General features: G+C 43.0%; 1 protein-coding gene across 10 annotated transcripts in view; it reads left to right on the forward strand.

Moving 5' to 3' along the window:
• epb41a (erythrocyte membrane protein band 4.1a) overlaps positions 1-15363 on the forward strand; it is a 161180-nt gene that overhangs the window by 103736 nt on the left and 42081 nt on the right. For 3 of the 10 annotated variants that reach the window (XR_007041018.1, XR_007041017.1, XR_007041016.1), the window contains exons 19-21: positions 3967-4105; positions 4457-4534; positions 4707-4848. The exons of 6 other annotated variants lie outside the window; for them this stretch is intronic. The gene's annotated coding sequence lies outside the window, so the exon portion shown is untranslated. Of the gene's footprint in view, positions 1-3966; positions 4535-4706; positions 4849-15363 lie in introns of those variants that run through there. One more of the 10 variants, XR_007041015.1, reaches the window with a different exon arrangement.

Here is a 15363-nt window from a genome sequence, read left to right on the forward strand (position 1 = left end):
CACTGTTGGGCCTTTTATCCAGAAATTACCATTTTCTTTTGCTACAGGCTGTATCCCAGCATGCTTGAAACAGGCTGTAGTTCAGCATCTCTTAAAAAAACAACCTGGACCCAACTGTCCTGGTTAATTATAGGCCTATCTCTAAGCTTCCTTTTCTTTCAAAGGTCGTAGAGAAAGTGGTTTTCCTACAGTTACAGGCCCACCTTGATTTAAATCGAATTTCAGTCTGGTTTTAAACCATTTCACAGCACTGAGACTGCACTCGTAAGAGTGTTTAACAATATTCTTTTAACTTTGGATTCTGGCTGCCCTGTTGCTCTTTTATTGTTGGATCTGTAAGTAGCTTTTGACAAAGTGGATCATGATATCCTTCTCGCAAGGCTAGAGTCATGTGTTGGGATCAAAGGTTCTGCTCTTCAATGGTTTCAGTCATATCTCTCTCTTTTTATGTGAACCCCTTCAGATCTGAAATAGCCCCTCTCAGTTATGGTGTACCCCAGGGCTTAATGTTTGGTCCAGCATGTTTGTACTGTACACGTTAACCCTAACCCTTTGTGAAGTGCCTTGAGACAACATGAATAAAACGGAATTCAATTGAATTGAATGTTCCCTTTAGGATCTATATTTTCAAGGTATAACCTTTCATTTCATTGCTTTGCTGATAACTTTCAGATTTCTCTGCCCTTAAAAGCAGGGAAAGACTCATTTCAGATTTTATTGTGCTGCCTTGAAGACGTTAAACAGTGGTTGTCCCTAAACGTAAAGCTAAATGAAAAAAACAAACAGAGATTGTCTTTTTGGGAACTCTGTATCAGATAGTTCTCTGAGCCCTTTATCCTCCCATTGTAAGGATTATGTCAAACCCTTAGTGTTTTTCTTGATTGTTCCCTTAAACTGTGCAGGCAGATAAGTGTAGTGGTCCAGTGTAGCTTTTTTCATCTCAGACAACTCGCTAAGGTAATGCCATACCTTCCAGGTGATGTGTTTGAGCATGTCATTCACTTGTTTGTTACCTGCAGATTGGACTACTGCAACTCCCTATACTTTGGCTTGGAAACGTCCTCTATTCACTGCCTTCAGCTAGTACAAAATACTGCAAGTCATTTACTGATAGGTACGAAAAGAAATTTGCACATTACCCCAGTGCCGGCTTCGCTTCACTAGCTTCCTGTCTCGTATAGGATCCAAATTAAAATTTTTACTCTTTGTTTTAAAATCTCGGTATACATGGTCTTTCCAACTCACACTTATCTGAGCTGCTCTCTATTCATGCTCCAAAAAGAACTATGAGGCCTACGACTCAATATTCTCTGGAATAGCCTGCCTCTCAATATTAAAACTGCACAAACTCTGGAGCATTTTAAATCACTTTTGAAGACTCATTTTTATGAATTGGCCTTTGGTACATGATGACCTAAATGTTTAGTTTTATATTTGTAATTTTAAAATAGTTTTATTTTATCTTATTATTCATTATGTCTTCTATACCTCTGGCTGTTTTGTTAATTTTAGCAGCAGTTTTTTGAGTCATTTTGCTTTTTATATTTATCTGTTTGATTTTTCTTATTCTATTTTTATTTGTGATATTTTTCTTTTAATACTTAGCTATTTTGCTTGTAAAGCACTTTGTTCAGCTAGAGCCGTTGGATATGTGCCATATACATAAATTTGACCTTTGACCTTGACCTTGCCCTGAAAGTCAAGTGAAAAAAATCTATATTAAAATATTTCTAACTCTTTTTTTGGTCTGCCATGAAAGGCAAGGGAGAAAAAATATGTTTGAGAGGCTTATTTTTCCAAGTGTTTGTCCTTGTAGTACTTTGCTCTGCCATTAGAGGCACTGGAAAAAAAACACCAACCTTTACTAACAGCCCTATTTTTCAAATGGATGGTTTCCAAAAGCCAATGTCCCATTTTCTAAATAAGATTGATGTAAATTAAAATAAAATACAGTAAAAACACACAAATAGTGTATTTGTTGGCCATGCTATGTAGTTATCTTAGCAAGGTTGTATATTCATGTGCGATATAGAATTAACTAAAGTATTGAGCAAGGATATATATAGGACAGATGAGAATTGCCCACCATGACTGATCTTTCTTGGGACCAGCACTGTATCTTGCAAATGGCCTTAAAGCTTGCTGTGAGAACATGCTTATCATAACTTGTCACAATAAATTTGAAAAGCGTATGATAAATCACTGTCCTGCATAAAACAATAAAGAAGGGATTTATTGTACACTGCTGTGGCTTAGGTTTATATGAACAATCTGAATTCGGGGGAATGAGCAGATGGATGCCCATTTTTCGCTGGCTCTAAAAGTCGGTCCAGATTTTGTTTTCCCTAAATCCCTCGCAAGAGGAAGCTTTAATGTCAACAAAGCAATTCGATAAATTAGTTTTTCACAAATACTTTTATGTGATGATGGTGATGCTTAGGTGTCCTTCAGGCAAATCTGAGTCTACACGTACAGGGGTTGGACAATGAAACTGAAACACCTGTCATTTTAGTGTGGGAGGTTTCATGGCTAAATGGGACCAGCCTGTTAGCCAGTCTTCATTGATTGCACATTCCACCAGTAAGAGCAGAGTGTGAAGGTTCAATTAGCAGGGTAAGAGCACAGTTTTGCTCAAAATATTGAAATGCACACAACATTTTGGGTGACATACCAGAGTTCAAAAGAGGACAAATTGTTGGTGCACGTCTTGCTGGCGCATCTGTGACCAAGAAAGCAAGTCTTTGTGATGTATCAAGAGCCACGGTATCCAGAGTAATGTCAGCATACCACCAAGAAGGATGAACCACATCTAACAGGATTAACTGTGGATGCAAGAGGAAGCTGTCTGAAAGGGATGTTTGAGTGCTAACCCAAACATAAAACATAAAACCACGGCTGCCCAAATCACGGCAGAATTAAATGTGCACCTCAACTCCCCTGTTTCCACCAGAACTGTCCGTCGGGAGCTCCACAGGGTCAAAATACACGGCCGGGCTGCTATAGCCAAACCTTTGGTCACTCATGCCAATGCCAAACGTCGGTTTCAATGGTGCAAGGAGCGCAAATCTTGGGCTGAGGACAATGTGAAACATGTATTGTTCTCTGATGAGTCCACCTTTACTGTTTTCCCCACATCCGGGAGAGTTACGGTGTGGAGAAGCCCCAAAGAAGCGTACCACCCAGACTGTTGCATGCCCAGAGTGAAGCATGGGGGTGGATCAGTGCCATATCATGGCATTCCCTTGGCCCAATACTTGTGCAAGATGGGCGCGTCACTTCCAAGGACTACCGAACCATTCTTGAGGACCATGTGCATCCAATGGTTCAAACATTGTATCCTGAAGGCGGTGCTGTGTATCAGGATGACAATGCACCAACACACACAGCAAGACTGGTGAAAGATTGGTTTGATGAACATGAAAGTGAAGTTGAACATCTCCCATGGCCTGCACAGTCACCAGATCTAAATATTATTGAGCCACTTTGGGGTGTTTTGGAGGAGCGAGTCAGGAAACGTTTTCCTCCACCAGTATCACGTAGTGACCTGGCCACTATCCTGCAAGAAGAATGGCTTAAAATCCCTCTGACCACTGTGCAGGACTTGTATATGTCATTCCCAAGAGGATTTGACGCTGTGTTGGCCGCAAAAGGAGGCCCTACACCATACTAATAAATTATTGTGGTCTAAAACCAGGTGTTTCAGTTTCATTGTCCAACCCCTGTAAATGGTACAGGAAACACATATGCTTTTTCCACACCCTGTCTTTTTGGAAACTAGAGAATCCCACCTTTGCGAGGACATTTGCAAGTCTTTGTATGACTTTTTCCAGACACATAATTCCCATGCGTAACTGAGGTTATAAAAGTGGTAATAGCTTTTGCTTTACGCACAACTTGTTTTACACACACATAGCTTGCTTGTTGTTTTTTTTTTTTCTATGAATTTCAAACATTATAATGTCACAGAAGTGTAAAACGAACACCCTGGAAGCCTTGGAAACAATTTTGCACGGCAGTGACCTCGCAGTAGAACATTCTTTCAACAGCAGTGTGGATTTTGAAGTGGATGAAGATGAGGATCTTTTCTTCGGGACCTGGTTCAATGGTAACTTGTATTGTTTCTTTTTTATTTCCAGCAACTTTACATTACATCTCAGCAATTTCAACAATGCTTCACCGTTTTTTTATGTTTTAATTACTCTTGTGTGGAGTGTTGTTATTTTTATTTGTGATTTATTCAATCAGTCATATTAACCCTCCCACCACTCCTTTAGAACAAAAGAACTGTAAGGCTTGTTTGTGGAACTGGTTGAAGGCCTGTTATATAGCTGCTATATCATTGACATTTTACCAACACCACCTTACTGTTACAGAATTACATAATTGATTTTTATGTTATTTTATAATATTTTGTGTACAGTAGGAAATAATTGATTATATGTATTTTTACAACCAGCCAGGAGGATGCAGGATCATCTGGCACTGAAAGGACCCAGCCTACCGCTACATCAGTTGAGGCTTTATGTTCTTGAAGGTGAGAAGTCTATTCTGCCAACTATTATGGTTACAAAATGAACATGATGTGTTATTACAGTGTTACCATTTTGTTCCATAGCTTATTATAAGTCAGTGTCAAATGCAACTTAATTTTTAGCATGTCATTTAGATAAATTTAGTCTTCAGCATATATCTTTCTGTTTCTGCAGTGACTGTTTGGTGCAGAAGACAAAGAAGATGAGGAGTAGGGGCCGCCTACCCGTCAGCTACATAGTTTCTCAAGCCTCATGAAATGCAAGGGAGCGCCTGTCCCAAGAAAATGGAGCAGCTCATCCAAGCTTACAAAGAGAGGTAAACAACTCTCGAGGCGGGCGAGTCAGGCTATCTCTACTCCCCCCTAGGGAACTCCGGGACGTTCGCCCTACGCTCCATTGCCACGCTAGGGAACTCAAAGTCCCGACTTCCCATTTTTTTGCACCGCTGCCCCTGCCCCTGGGTACCCGGGGCACCCGCGACCCCCACGCTCCGCGCAGCCCGTCGGGATCTTTGCCCGACCCCGGGCGTGCCCCTCCCAGACCCTCGGGCTCTGCGTGGCGAAATTCCAAAGTTTTCGAGGTGTGTTCCCAAATGTCCCAGTACCGAAAACCGCCACCAGGTGGAGTAAAGAGCTTATCCCAAACGGCCCGAATGTTCCCGAACTGCCGGCCGGCCATTTGGGAACACTCATCAGGCAAACGGCCCGCCGGCCCTTTGGCACACCCTTACATTGCGAAGTGCCAGATTGTTCCCAAATGGACCGCCTGCGTGGCCCCGGGACGAGGTTAGGGAGCTCCTGGAGACTTTTGCCTTACATTCAAAGGAGGTCGAATGTATGAGGAATGGCCCAAAACCGCAGGGCTACGGGGACTTTTGCCTTTCCTTTCAGGGAGGTCGAATATATGAGGAATGGCCTAAAACGGCAGGGCTCTGGGGACTTTTGCCTTACGTTTAAAAATGTCAAATGTATGAGGAATGGGCCAAAACCGCAGGGCTCTGGGGACTTTTGCCTTACGTTTAAAGAAGGTCAGATGTATGAGGAATGGGCCAAAACCGCAGGGCTCTGGGGACTTTTGCCTTACGTTTAAAGAAGGTCAGATGTATGAGGAATGGCCCAAAATGACAGGGCTCTGGGGACGTTTGCCTTATGTTTAAAGGAGGTCAAATGTATGAGAAATGGCGCAAAACCACAGGGTTTTGGGTGTTTTTGGACCTTTGGATTACTTTATCATTGAGCAAAATGTCAGGCAAAAGTCAATGGGCATTTTGGCCTAATTAGACCTTTGCCTAACACTTTCCTTAATTTTAATGTATGCCGAGTGTCCCGAAAGTAGGGTGTTTTGGGACATTTGGCATACAGTAACATTAGGGAAAGTGTCAGGCAAAAGTCAATGTGACACTTGTCAACAATTGGCCCAATGGGACCTTTGCCTGACACTTTCCCTAATGTAACTGTATGCCAAATGTCCCAACAGTAGGGTGTTTTGGGACATTTGGCATACATTTGAATTAGGGAAAGTGTCAGGCAAAAGTCCCATTGAACCAGTTGTTGGCAAGTGTCCCATTGACTTTTGCCTGACCCTTTGCTCAACGTTAATGTATGGCAAATGTCCCACAATTAGGGTGTTTTGGGACACTTGGCATACATTATCATTATGGAAAGTGTCAGCCAAATGGCCCGCGTTTACCTAGGGGCAGGTGCCTGAAATCTGGGTACACTTGCCTGGACAGTTACAGTTGGGGATGGGCAGCATTTTTCAATGTTCCAGCCTGCTGGGGACACTAGGGAACATTTTGGGCCATTTAGGAAACATAATGGAACGTAGGCCAAGTGGCTATAATGTTCCCCCCACTGTAACTTGTGGCCAGGTCAGAAGTTCAGCCTCGTTAAGCATGTATCTCGGCTTCTGCTCCATGTAGAAGGATGCCGTTTTCATCGACCGACTTCTTGTGGTCACAACGATAAAATACGTCGAGTGGACACAGATGGGCGTCCGTTAAGGGGTCTAACTTTGACCTCTTGGTTGAAAGGTCAACATGTAGGGCAAATGTCCCGCTGGCCATTTGGGAACATTACCCTACCTTTTGACCCCTTTTTGTCCTTTTCCTCAGTTTTCACAAATTCTAACCAAATTCCTGTGTGAATTTGGTTAGGGTGAATGCATGTTTTGGCACATAACTTGGGATGGGAGGGTTGTGCGGACACCGTTTCCGAACTCTATACGGATGATGGTTGCTACTCTGATATTCCGGTGTCCGATCGCCCGTATCTGTGCTGTGGAAAAAAAATCTTCTTTTCTCAAATATGTTCAAACTATTGTGTGCGAACCGATGTGCCCAATAGCCTTTTAAGCAACATTTGATCCATGTACAACTTTTTTCTTGTGTTGGTGCTGGAGCTCTGATCCTTTCATATGTCATTTGAGGGAGCGGGAGGCCTTGCTCTGACTTGCTCCCGGCTTCACATGCCCCTCCCAGACATCCCAGAAGATCCCCAGTGGCCAACCCCGAAAGGCCGGAATTGTCCCCAATGACCGCCCCTGAATGGATGAAATAGTCCCAAATGGCAGCCCCCGAATGGCCGCCCCCAAATGGACGCCCCCGAATGGCCAGAATCGCCGCTTCCCGAATGGACCGAATTGTCCCTAACGGCCCGAGCCACCCCTGTGGACCCCCCTGGAAGAGCCCTTACGTCCCCCATTATCACGTCTGACAAGTGGCCGGAACATTACCAAAGCACCCAAGTGCGGCCCTCAGCATTGGCTGTGTTGGCGCGCCACGTTCCCGAACGGTACCAAAGGGACAAATGGGATGTAAGGCAAACAGCTCCCACGTGGCCACCGTGTCCAATTCCAGCCTGTCCCCCTCAAGTGGCACTCTCCAGGCTAGCCTGAGGCACAAGCTCCTACATTTATCCAACATCCTCCAGGACCTAGACTTAACACCACAAAATCATGGTCACCCTGTTAAAGCTGTTTTTTTGTGCAAGCACCATTTAGACCATAATCAATAATACCAATTCGAATGCCAAAAGACAATTTCAAGTCACCAAGTTTATTTACATAGTTTTTAATTGATAATTGTTCTTGCACATTTATTTATATTGTTTTTATTGATGGTTGTTTTTTGCACATTGGTTTAAATAGTTTTTATTGATAATTGTTTTTGCACATTTGTTTACATTGTATTTCACTGCTCATTCTTTTTTTCAATAAAATTCCTTCAGCTGGAGATAAAAAGATACAATTTAGTTTGATTTATTTTTATTATGCTGATTTTATGCTGTGTACAGCTGGACGTTTTGATGATATACAAGGTAAATGTCTTGACCAAAGACTATGTCATATGCAGGAGTCCTACAATGGAAATCAGCACTTTTATTTGACCACATTCCCTTTTATGAGAGGAAAAACACATTCGGCACAGTTTTGGCACATTTGGCTAAATCCTAGCTCCGCCTGGCACATTGCCCACTTAAACCTTTGAGGAACAACTATGCTTCAACCTATTTAGTATAAATTTGCTGCAGTTATAGTCAGGAAGTTGATTAATACAACCTGGAGCTTCTACTAGGATTTCCAAAAGATTTCATAGTGTTTTGCAATGTTCATTTAGAAAAAACTTTTGGCGAGCCTAAAAATAATTCGATTTTTTCTTTGTTTAATCAGAAATCAATCAGACATAGTAACAATTAAAATAGTGGTTCCACTTGAAAGATTTTTTTATGTCTTACCTTAACCAAATGTTTGCATGCACACTTTATTACTGTAGAGCAACAGTGACTTGTAAAAGTATTCATACCCCTTGAACTTTTCCACATATTGTCACATTACAACAACAAACATAAATATATTTTATTGGAATTTTATGTGAAAGACCACCACAAAGTGATATACAATTGTAAAGTGGAACAAAAATTATACCTGATTTCTCTTTTTCTATTCAATTCATTTCAGTTTTCTGTAGCGCCAATTCACTTTGCAAAGTGCCTTGAGACAACACATGTTGTCTCAAGGCACTTTGCAAAGTCAGTTCAATCGGATCATACAGATTTCAAGTCGGGTACATACATTCCAGTTAATCCTAACTATCAAACAGTGCAGTCGGATTCATTTTATTTTTCAAATCTCCTCCTGGATGAGCATGTAGAGACAGTGGACAGTCACTTGCATGGGTGTTCTTGACTTTGCAGCAATCCCTCTTACCGAGCATGCATGTAGTGACAGTGGAGAGGAAAACTCCCTTTTTAACTAGATTAAAATAGATTGTTGTAGGAGTTGGTACTTTGTATGTTACCGCTTTGCTAATTTTAAAACATAGCGTCACATACCTGTCCCGCCAAAAACTTATATCAAATGTTAATGTACGTAAAAATAAATTATTTTCCAATGATTCTACTAAATTCATTTTGTTTGTTTTGTCAATATTTTAACGACATACATACGTGTTTGATTGTTTACATTTTTTTTTTGGTGACACAAAATTATTTCTTATTGCATAAACAAAACCCTCCCCTGGCATATGTCCACATTTAAACAACGTAATCAAACTGATCCAGCTCCAATTGCCTTGCAGTGACATAACTTTATTGTCAATAATGCTTGTTTAGTGACAAGGTTAAAGCATACAGTCTTTGTCATCACATGGAAAAGCTGCCTTAAAATGGTAATTTTTTACCTGCTAAGATGTGACTTTAGCACCCAGTTTGCAAGTGAACTATTTAATCCGGTTTATAATGTCTTTAGTTCTGTTGTAAAATGGAAGTTTTTGCTCTCTTTCCTCCCTGTGCATCACCGGGTCCGTTTCTCTCCAGTTCCGAGACCCAACCAGTAAAACCAGCAAAGTATTTACCTTGTGACATAATGAGAAATGGTTAAGTATAAAATCAAGATTTAATGCCAAAATGATCAGTGTACATAGTATACAATTGAGCAGATACAGAGTGACATTCACCTTCGGTACTGGGCCCCCCTCAGCCCATCTTAGGGATGAACTGAGAGAACCAAAGAATGGAGCGTGAGTCCTGCTTTTATCTATGCCTGTTCTTAACCCTCCTAAAGGGTGTCATCCTCTTGTATCAGTTTATCTTTGACTATGTATTGCGTCTTATGTGATATCAACAGTTATGTTGTGTAAGCTGTAGCAGTGAGCGGTGCAGCAGATAGCCCACAAGGGCAGATATATTTAATTAGGGCAGCAAATAGATGATTAGAAAAGGCCACAGAATCATACATCCATAACAGTTCTTTCCTATTAATTATATTAACAACATCAAAGCACAGTGGGTCTTTTGCATGATGTGCGATTACAGGCTGTGCGCGCTTGATTATGTGCCCATTTTGCCTTGATTAGGTTTGTGCGCCTTTCAGCAGATGATGACTGACAGTGATGTTACGCTGGAATGATGTTGAATGAAGTGTTGCAAGGAATTTTACCATAGGAGAAATATCATGGCTTTTGATTATGATTGGCTCCAAATCAGACCTTAGATAATCATACATAGAATCCTCTATTCTCATCTATTTTTAATATTTTTATTTTTGACGACCCAAAATCTGTTGGCACATGAACAGAATCCCTGTCATCTGTCATTCTGTCTATGCCTCCTTCTGGCCAACGTGACAGCAAACATTTTTGCGTCCCAGTTAGCACCTGCATTTCAAACGTGCTAAATACACATGCAAAAAATTGGGCCTGCAAACCGTTTCAGGCTTTGAAAATCGCATTGCGGTGGTAAGGGATGAGATTTGCATATCATCCTCCCATAAATTTGCGCATTTGGGTCATTATCATATGTTGTGTATATCAATGAAGGCAGACATACAAAATGTTTGCGCCCGCAGTTCCACTGACTTTGCACATGCAATCCGATTACCACCTCGTTTGTAGATCAGCTCTGCTGACACAAAGGGGTTTCCGTGCGGTTTTTTACACGCAAACCTTTTTAAGATCAGGCCCTTACTATACAACATGGGATGGACAAGAATACATTTTTAGAATATCAACAAATTAAATCTATAATAAAAAATTAATTTAGGCTTCAAAATGTTGGGTTACAAATGCCATCAAGTGTACTAGAGTTCTTAAATCTCACCCACCCATCCCCCTACCCCCCCAAATTAATGTCTAAAATATTCAGGACACTGTTTAATATAGATGAATCAATTTCCCTTCCTATTACAAAATGGGAGGTGGATTTATCAATCAACTTTGACCAAACATTCTGGTCTCAGATATGTTCCAGAACTTTTAAATTGACTAGTAACCCCAGTTTACAATTAATACAATATAAAATCCTCTATATAGTATACTATACCGGTCAACAAGATGTTCAGAATGGGTTTTTGCACCGTCTAATAGTGGCTTACACTGCACAGGCAATATACCTGACATTACATCCACACACTGTGGTTATGTACACCTGTTCAGAGGTTATGGTGCCTGATATGTGAAGACTTATCAAAGGGTCTGAGATATAATATATATATAATAATTTACCTTGCCCCTCAGTTTGCTTGTTGGGTAACTTAGATGATGATGTAACCATAGAGACAACTTCAGTTCACATGGTTTTCCCTGCCTTATGTATTGCTAAGAAAACTATCCTCATGAATTGGAAAAATAAAAACCTTCTTAATATTAACCAGTATAGAAACCTTTAGTTGGATTATATAAGTCTTGAGACAGCCTCTGTCTCTTTGCTGTGTGTACTGTGGCCTTTCTGTGGCACCCTTCGGCTTGCTGGGCCGGCGTTATTCCCTTGAGCATGGTGGTGGGCGGGGTGCGTCAAGGGGTCTGCTTGACTCCAGGGCTGGCACTGGTGGTATGGTTCATTGCATGTGCATATGCTGGCTTGGAGCTTGCTTTCGGGGTTGCGTAGCAGTCGGGGCTCCATGAAGGGCTTGACCTGAGAAACGTGGAACGTGGGGTGAATCCTCATGGAATTGGGTAATCTCAGCCGTACAGCGACAGGGTTGATGATCTTGGATATTGGGAAAGGTCCAACAAATCGGGGTGCCAATTTCCGGGACTCTACCCTTAATGGAAGGTCCTTGGCAGAGAGCCAAACTTTCTGCCCCACGTGGCACTTAGGGGCAGGGGTCCGTCTCCGGTTGGCCGTTCTTGACTGAACCAGTGACATTCTGATCATTGACCTCCTGGCCTTTCTCTATGTTCTCTGGCACCTTAGGGCAGCTGCTTGGGCGGAAGGAACATTAGCCTCTCTCTCCTGAACCAAAAACATGGGTGGCTGGAAACCAAACACAACATGGAAAGGGGACAAACCAGTGGCACTTGATTGCATAGAGTTCATGGCGTATTCAACCCAGGGCAAATTTTGTGACCACTTGGTCGGGTCTGACTCACATAAGATGCGAAGTTTGGTTTCCACTTCTTGGTTTGCCCTCTCAGTTTGACCATCAGACTGAGGATGAAAACCTGAAGAGAGACTGATAGAAATTCCCAACAAAGAACAGAACTCCTTCCAAAAACGTGACACAAACTGGGGTCCTCTATCAGAAACAATGTCAATAGGAATTCCATGTAGCCTGAAAAAGTATTTGGTCAGTATCTCACCCATCTCCATTGCAGACGGGAGCTTCTCCAGGGGCACCTGATGAACCATCTTAGAAAATCTGTCAATTATGGTCAGTAGAACAGAGTGACCATTTGACACTGGTAAACCGGTTACAAAGTCCATAGCAATGTGTGACCATGGGCGAGGGGGAATGGGCAATGGGTGCAACAACCCCGCAGGGGGGCGATGGGAAGACTTGGCCTGGCAACATTGAGTGCATGCAGAAACAAAGTCTTTAACATCCTTAACCAGCGATGGCCACCAAAACTGAGTTTGAACTGTCTGAATCGTTCTGCTGATTCCCGGATGACAAACGAGACGAGAGCAATGACAAGACTCCAGTACCTTTGGCACAAGGCGTTCAGGAACAAAACAACAGTCTGGTGGGCATGATGGTGGGATAGGCAGATCCCTAATGGCCTCCTGGACCTCCCTTTCCACCTCAACTCGGGACACAGACAACCTGACGGGCTCAGGAAGGATAAACTCCTCTTCACCCGCAGACTGAGATTCTGCGGGCTCTTGAATCCGGGATAGGGCGTCAGGTTTGCCATTTTTACTCCCTGGCCTGTAAGACAGGGAGAAATTAAAACAACCAAAAAACAGAGCCCACCTTGCCTGCCTGGGGTTCAGCCTTTTTGCTGATTTCAGGTACTCCAAATTCTTATGGTCAGTCCACACCATAAACGGCTCCTTAGTCCCCTCCAGCCAATGTCTCCACTCTGTCAATGCCAACTTGACGGCCAGCAACTCTCTGTCTCCCACGTCGTAATTCCGCTCAGCCTGTGACAGAGTCCTTGAGAAGAAGGCACATGGGTGAACACAATCATCCTCACCTCTTTGGCTTAATACGGCTCCAACCCAAGTGCTTGAGGCATCCACCTACACGATAAACTGTCTCTCTGGGTCAGGAGACCGTAACACTGGAGCTGACGTGAAGAGTTCCTTCAACCTATTGAAGGCCTTCTCTGCATCCTTATTCCACACAAATTTCGCCTTGGAAGAGGTAAGAGCGTTCAGGGGAGTAGCAACCAGGCTGTAATTTCTAATAAACCTCCTATAAAAGTTTGCGAAGCCCAGAAATCTTTGAAGCTGCTTGCGATCAGTTGGAACAGGCCATTCCAATATGACCTTTACTTTGGAGGGGTCGACAAGCACTTGATCTGGGGAAATGATGAAGCCCAAAAAGGAAGTAGTAGTTATGTGAAACTCACATTTTTCTGCCTTGACGAACAACTGGTTTTGGAGAAGACGCAGGAGAACAGCTCTGACATGTTTTCTGTGGGTTTCCAGATCTTGAGAATAAATCAGTATGTCATCAAGATAAACAAATACGAATGTCACCATGTCTCGTAGAACGTCATTGACCAATGACTGAAAAACTGCAGGAGCGTTAGTAAGTCCAAATGGCATGACCTTGTATTCATAATGGCCCGTAGGCGTGTTGAAAGCCGTTTTCCACTCATCCCCTTCTCTGATTCGGACCAGATGATATGCATTCCTTAGATCCAGCTTAGAAAATATCTTGGCTCCCGGGATCTGATCAAAAGCTGTGTTCATGAGTGATAAGGGGTATCTATTTTTAACTGTTATCTCATTAAGGCCTCTATAATCAATGCATGGTCTCAACAAACCATCCCTCTTCCCAACAAAAAAGAAACCAGCACCTGCAGGAGAGAAAGAAGGTTGAATGTGCCCTGCCTTTAATGCCTCATCAACATAATTCTTCATGGCCCTGTGCTCTGGACCAGACAATGAATAGAGTCTGCCTTTAGGGGGTGATGTGCCAGGAAACAAATCAATAGCACAATCATATGGTCTGTGGGGTGGCAGAGCTGTGGCCTTGATCTTATTAAATACTTCCTTTAAATCACGGTATTCTTGCGGTACCTTGGATAAATCCGGGTAGGTCTCCTCAACCTCATTCTCCACACTGACCTCCGTAGCAGCAGACAAAAGGCAGTCAGCGGAACATGACTCAGACCAACCCAGAACTTCTTTTTTCTTCCAGTCAATGTGAGGGTTGTGTTTCTGCAACCAGGAGGCCCCTAGGACTACAGGAAGTTCAGGTGAATTAATGATCATGAAAGTTACTTTTTCTTGATGATTACCTCCAACTGTTAATGTAATCTCCTCCGTCCTGAGGTGTGAATTGTTCATGCTGTGACCATCCAATGCTAGCACGTTTCGTGTGTCAGCTGACGGAATACTTTTTAAGCCGTTCTTATTTGCGAATGTTTCGTCCATGAATTCAGTGTCTGCTCCTGAATCAATAAACACGGCCCCCTGGAGAGACATGGAAGAGGTTTGAAAATGAGCAGGAAACAAGAAGGAGGAGGCAGTTAGCTGACTTTGGCTCAGTAGAGACCTCCCTTCCTCTGCTGAGCCTGTCCTTTTAATGGACACCTGAGTGCTAAATGTCCCTTCTCTTCTCTTCGCTTGAATCTTCTCCGACGATCTTTCTCCTCAGGGGTAATCTTGGTTCTGCCCAACTGCAACAATTCTCATTTTCCTCAGTGAGAGGTGACCGGCTCCTTCTCTCATGCCGGTGTGCAGAACCCTGAGTTAATGATGAGCGACCCTCCTCATGTCGCTTCTCCCTCCTTCTCTCTGCCAGCCAAATATCAATGCAAGCAGCCAGGTCCTCGAGTTGTTTCAGGGAAGAGGGGTAATCACGGGTCGCTAACTCATCCTTGATCCTTTAGTCCTTGCATGATTGCATCCATCTGTGCTGCCTCATTCCAACGGCTATCTGCGGCCAACAAATGAAAGTCAATTATATAGGACGAGACAGGCTGATCACCCTGTTTGAGGGACAGTAATCCTCTTGCGGCTTCACGACTTGGAATAACAGGGTCAAAAACTCGAATGAGTTCCTTGGAAAAAGTTTCATAGAAGTTACAAGATGCAGACCTGTTTTGCCATTCAGCAGTCCCCCACTGTTTCGCCTTTCCTGCCAGCAGAGATATAACAAAAGTCACCTTGGAATGTTCAGTGGGAAAGGATGACGGCTGAAGCTCAAAATGAATTTCACACTGAGTTAGGAAAGCTCGACACTGGTCTGGGTCTCCCCTGAACATCTCAGGCAGAGATAGGCATGGCTCCCTTACCTCTGCTGTTGTCCGTGTCACTTGGGCATGGTTTCTTTGTGACGGTGGCGGCTCAGAGACAAGATTGCCAGAACGTAATGTTGAAATTATTTCCTCCAAGCCGGAACCCAACCAGGAAAGGGTCTCATCAACGTGGGTGCGCCA

The sequence above is a fragment of the Girardinichthys multiradiatus genome, chromosome 13, assembly GCF_021462225.1.
Source record: "Girardinichthys multiradiatus isolate DD_20200921_A chromosome 13, DD_fGirMul_XY1, whole genome shotgun sequence".
Lineage (NCBI taxonomy): Eukaryota > Metazoa > Chordata > Actinopteri > Cyprinodontiformes > Goodeidae > Girardinichthys > Girardinichthys multiradiatus.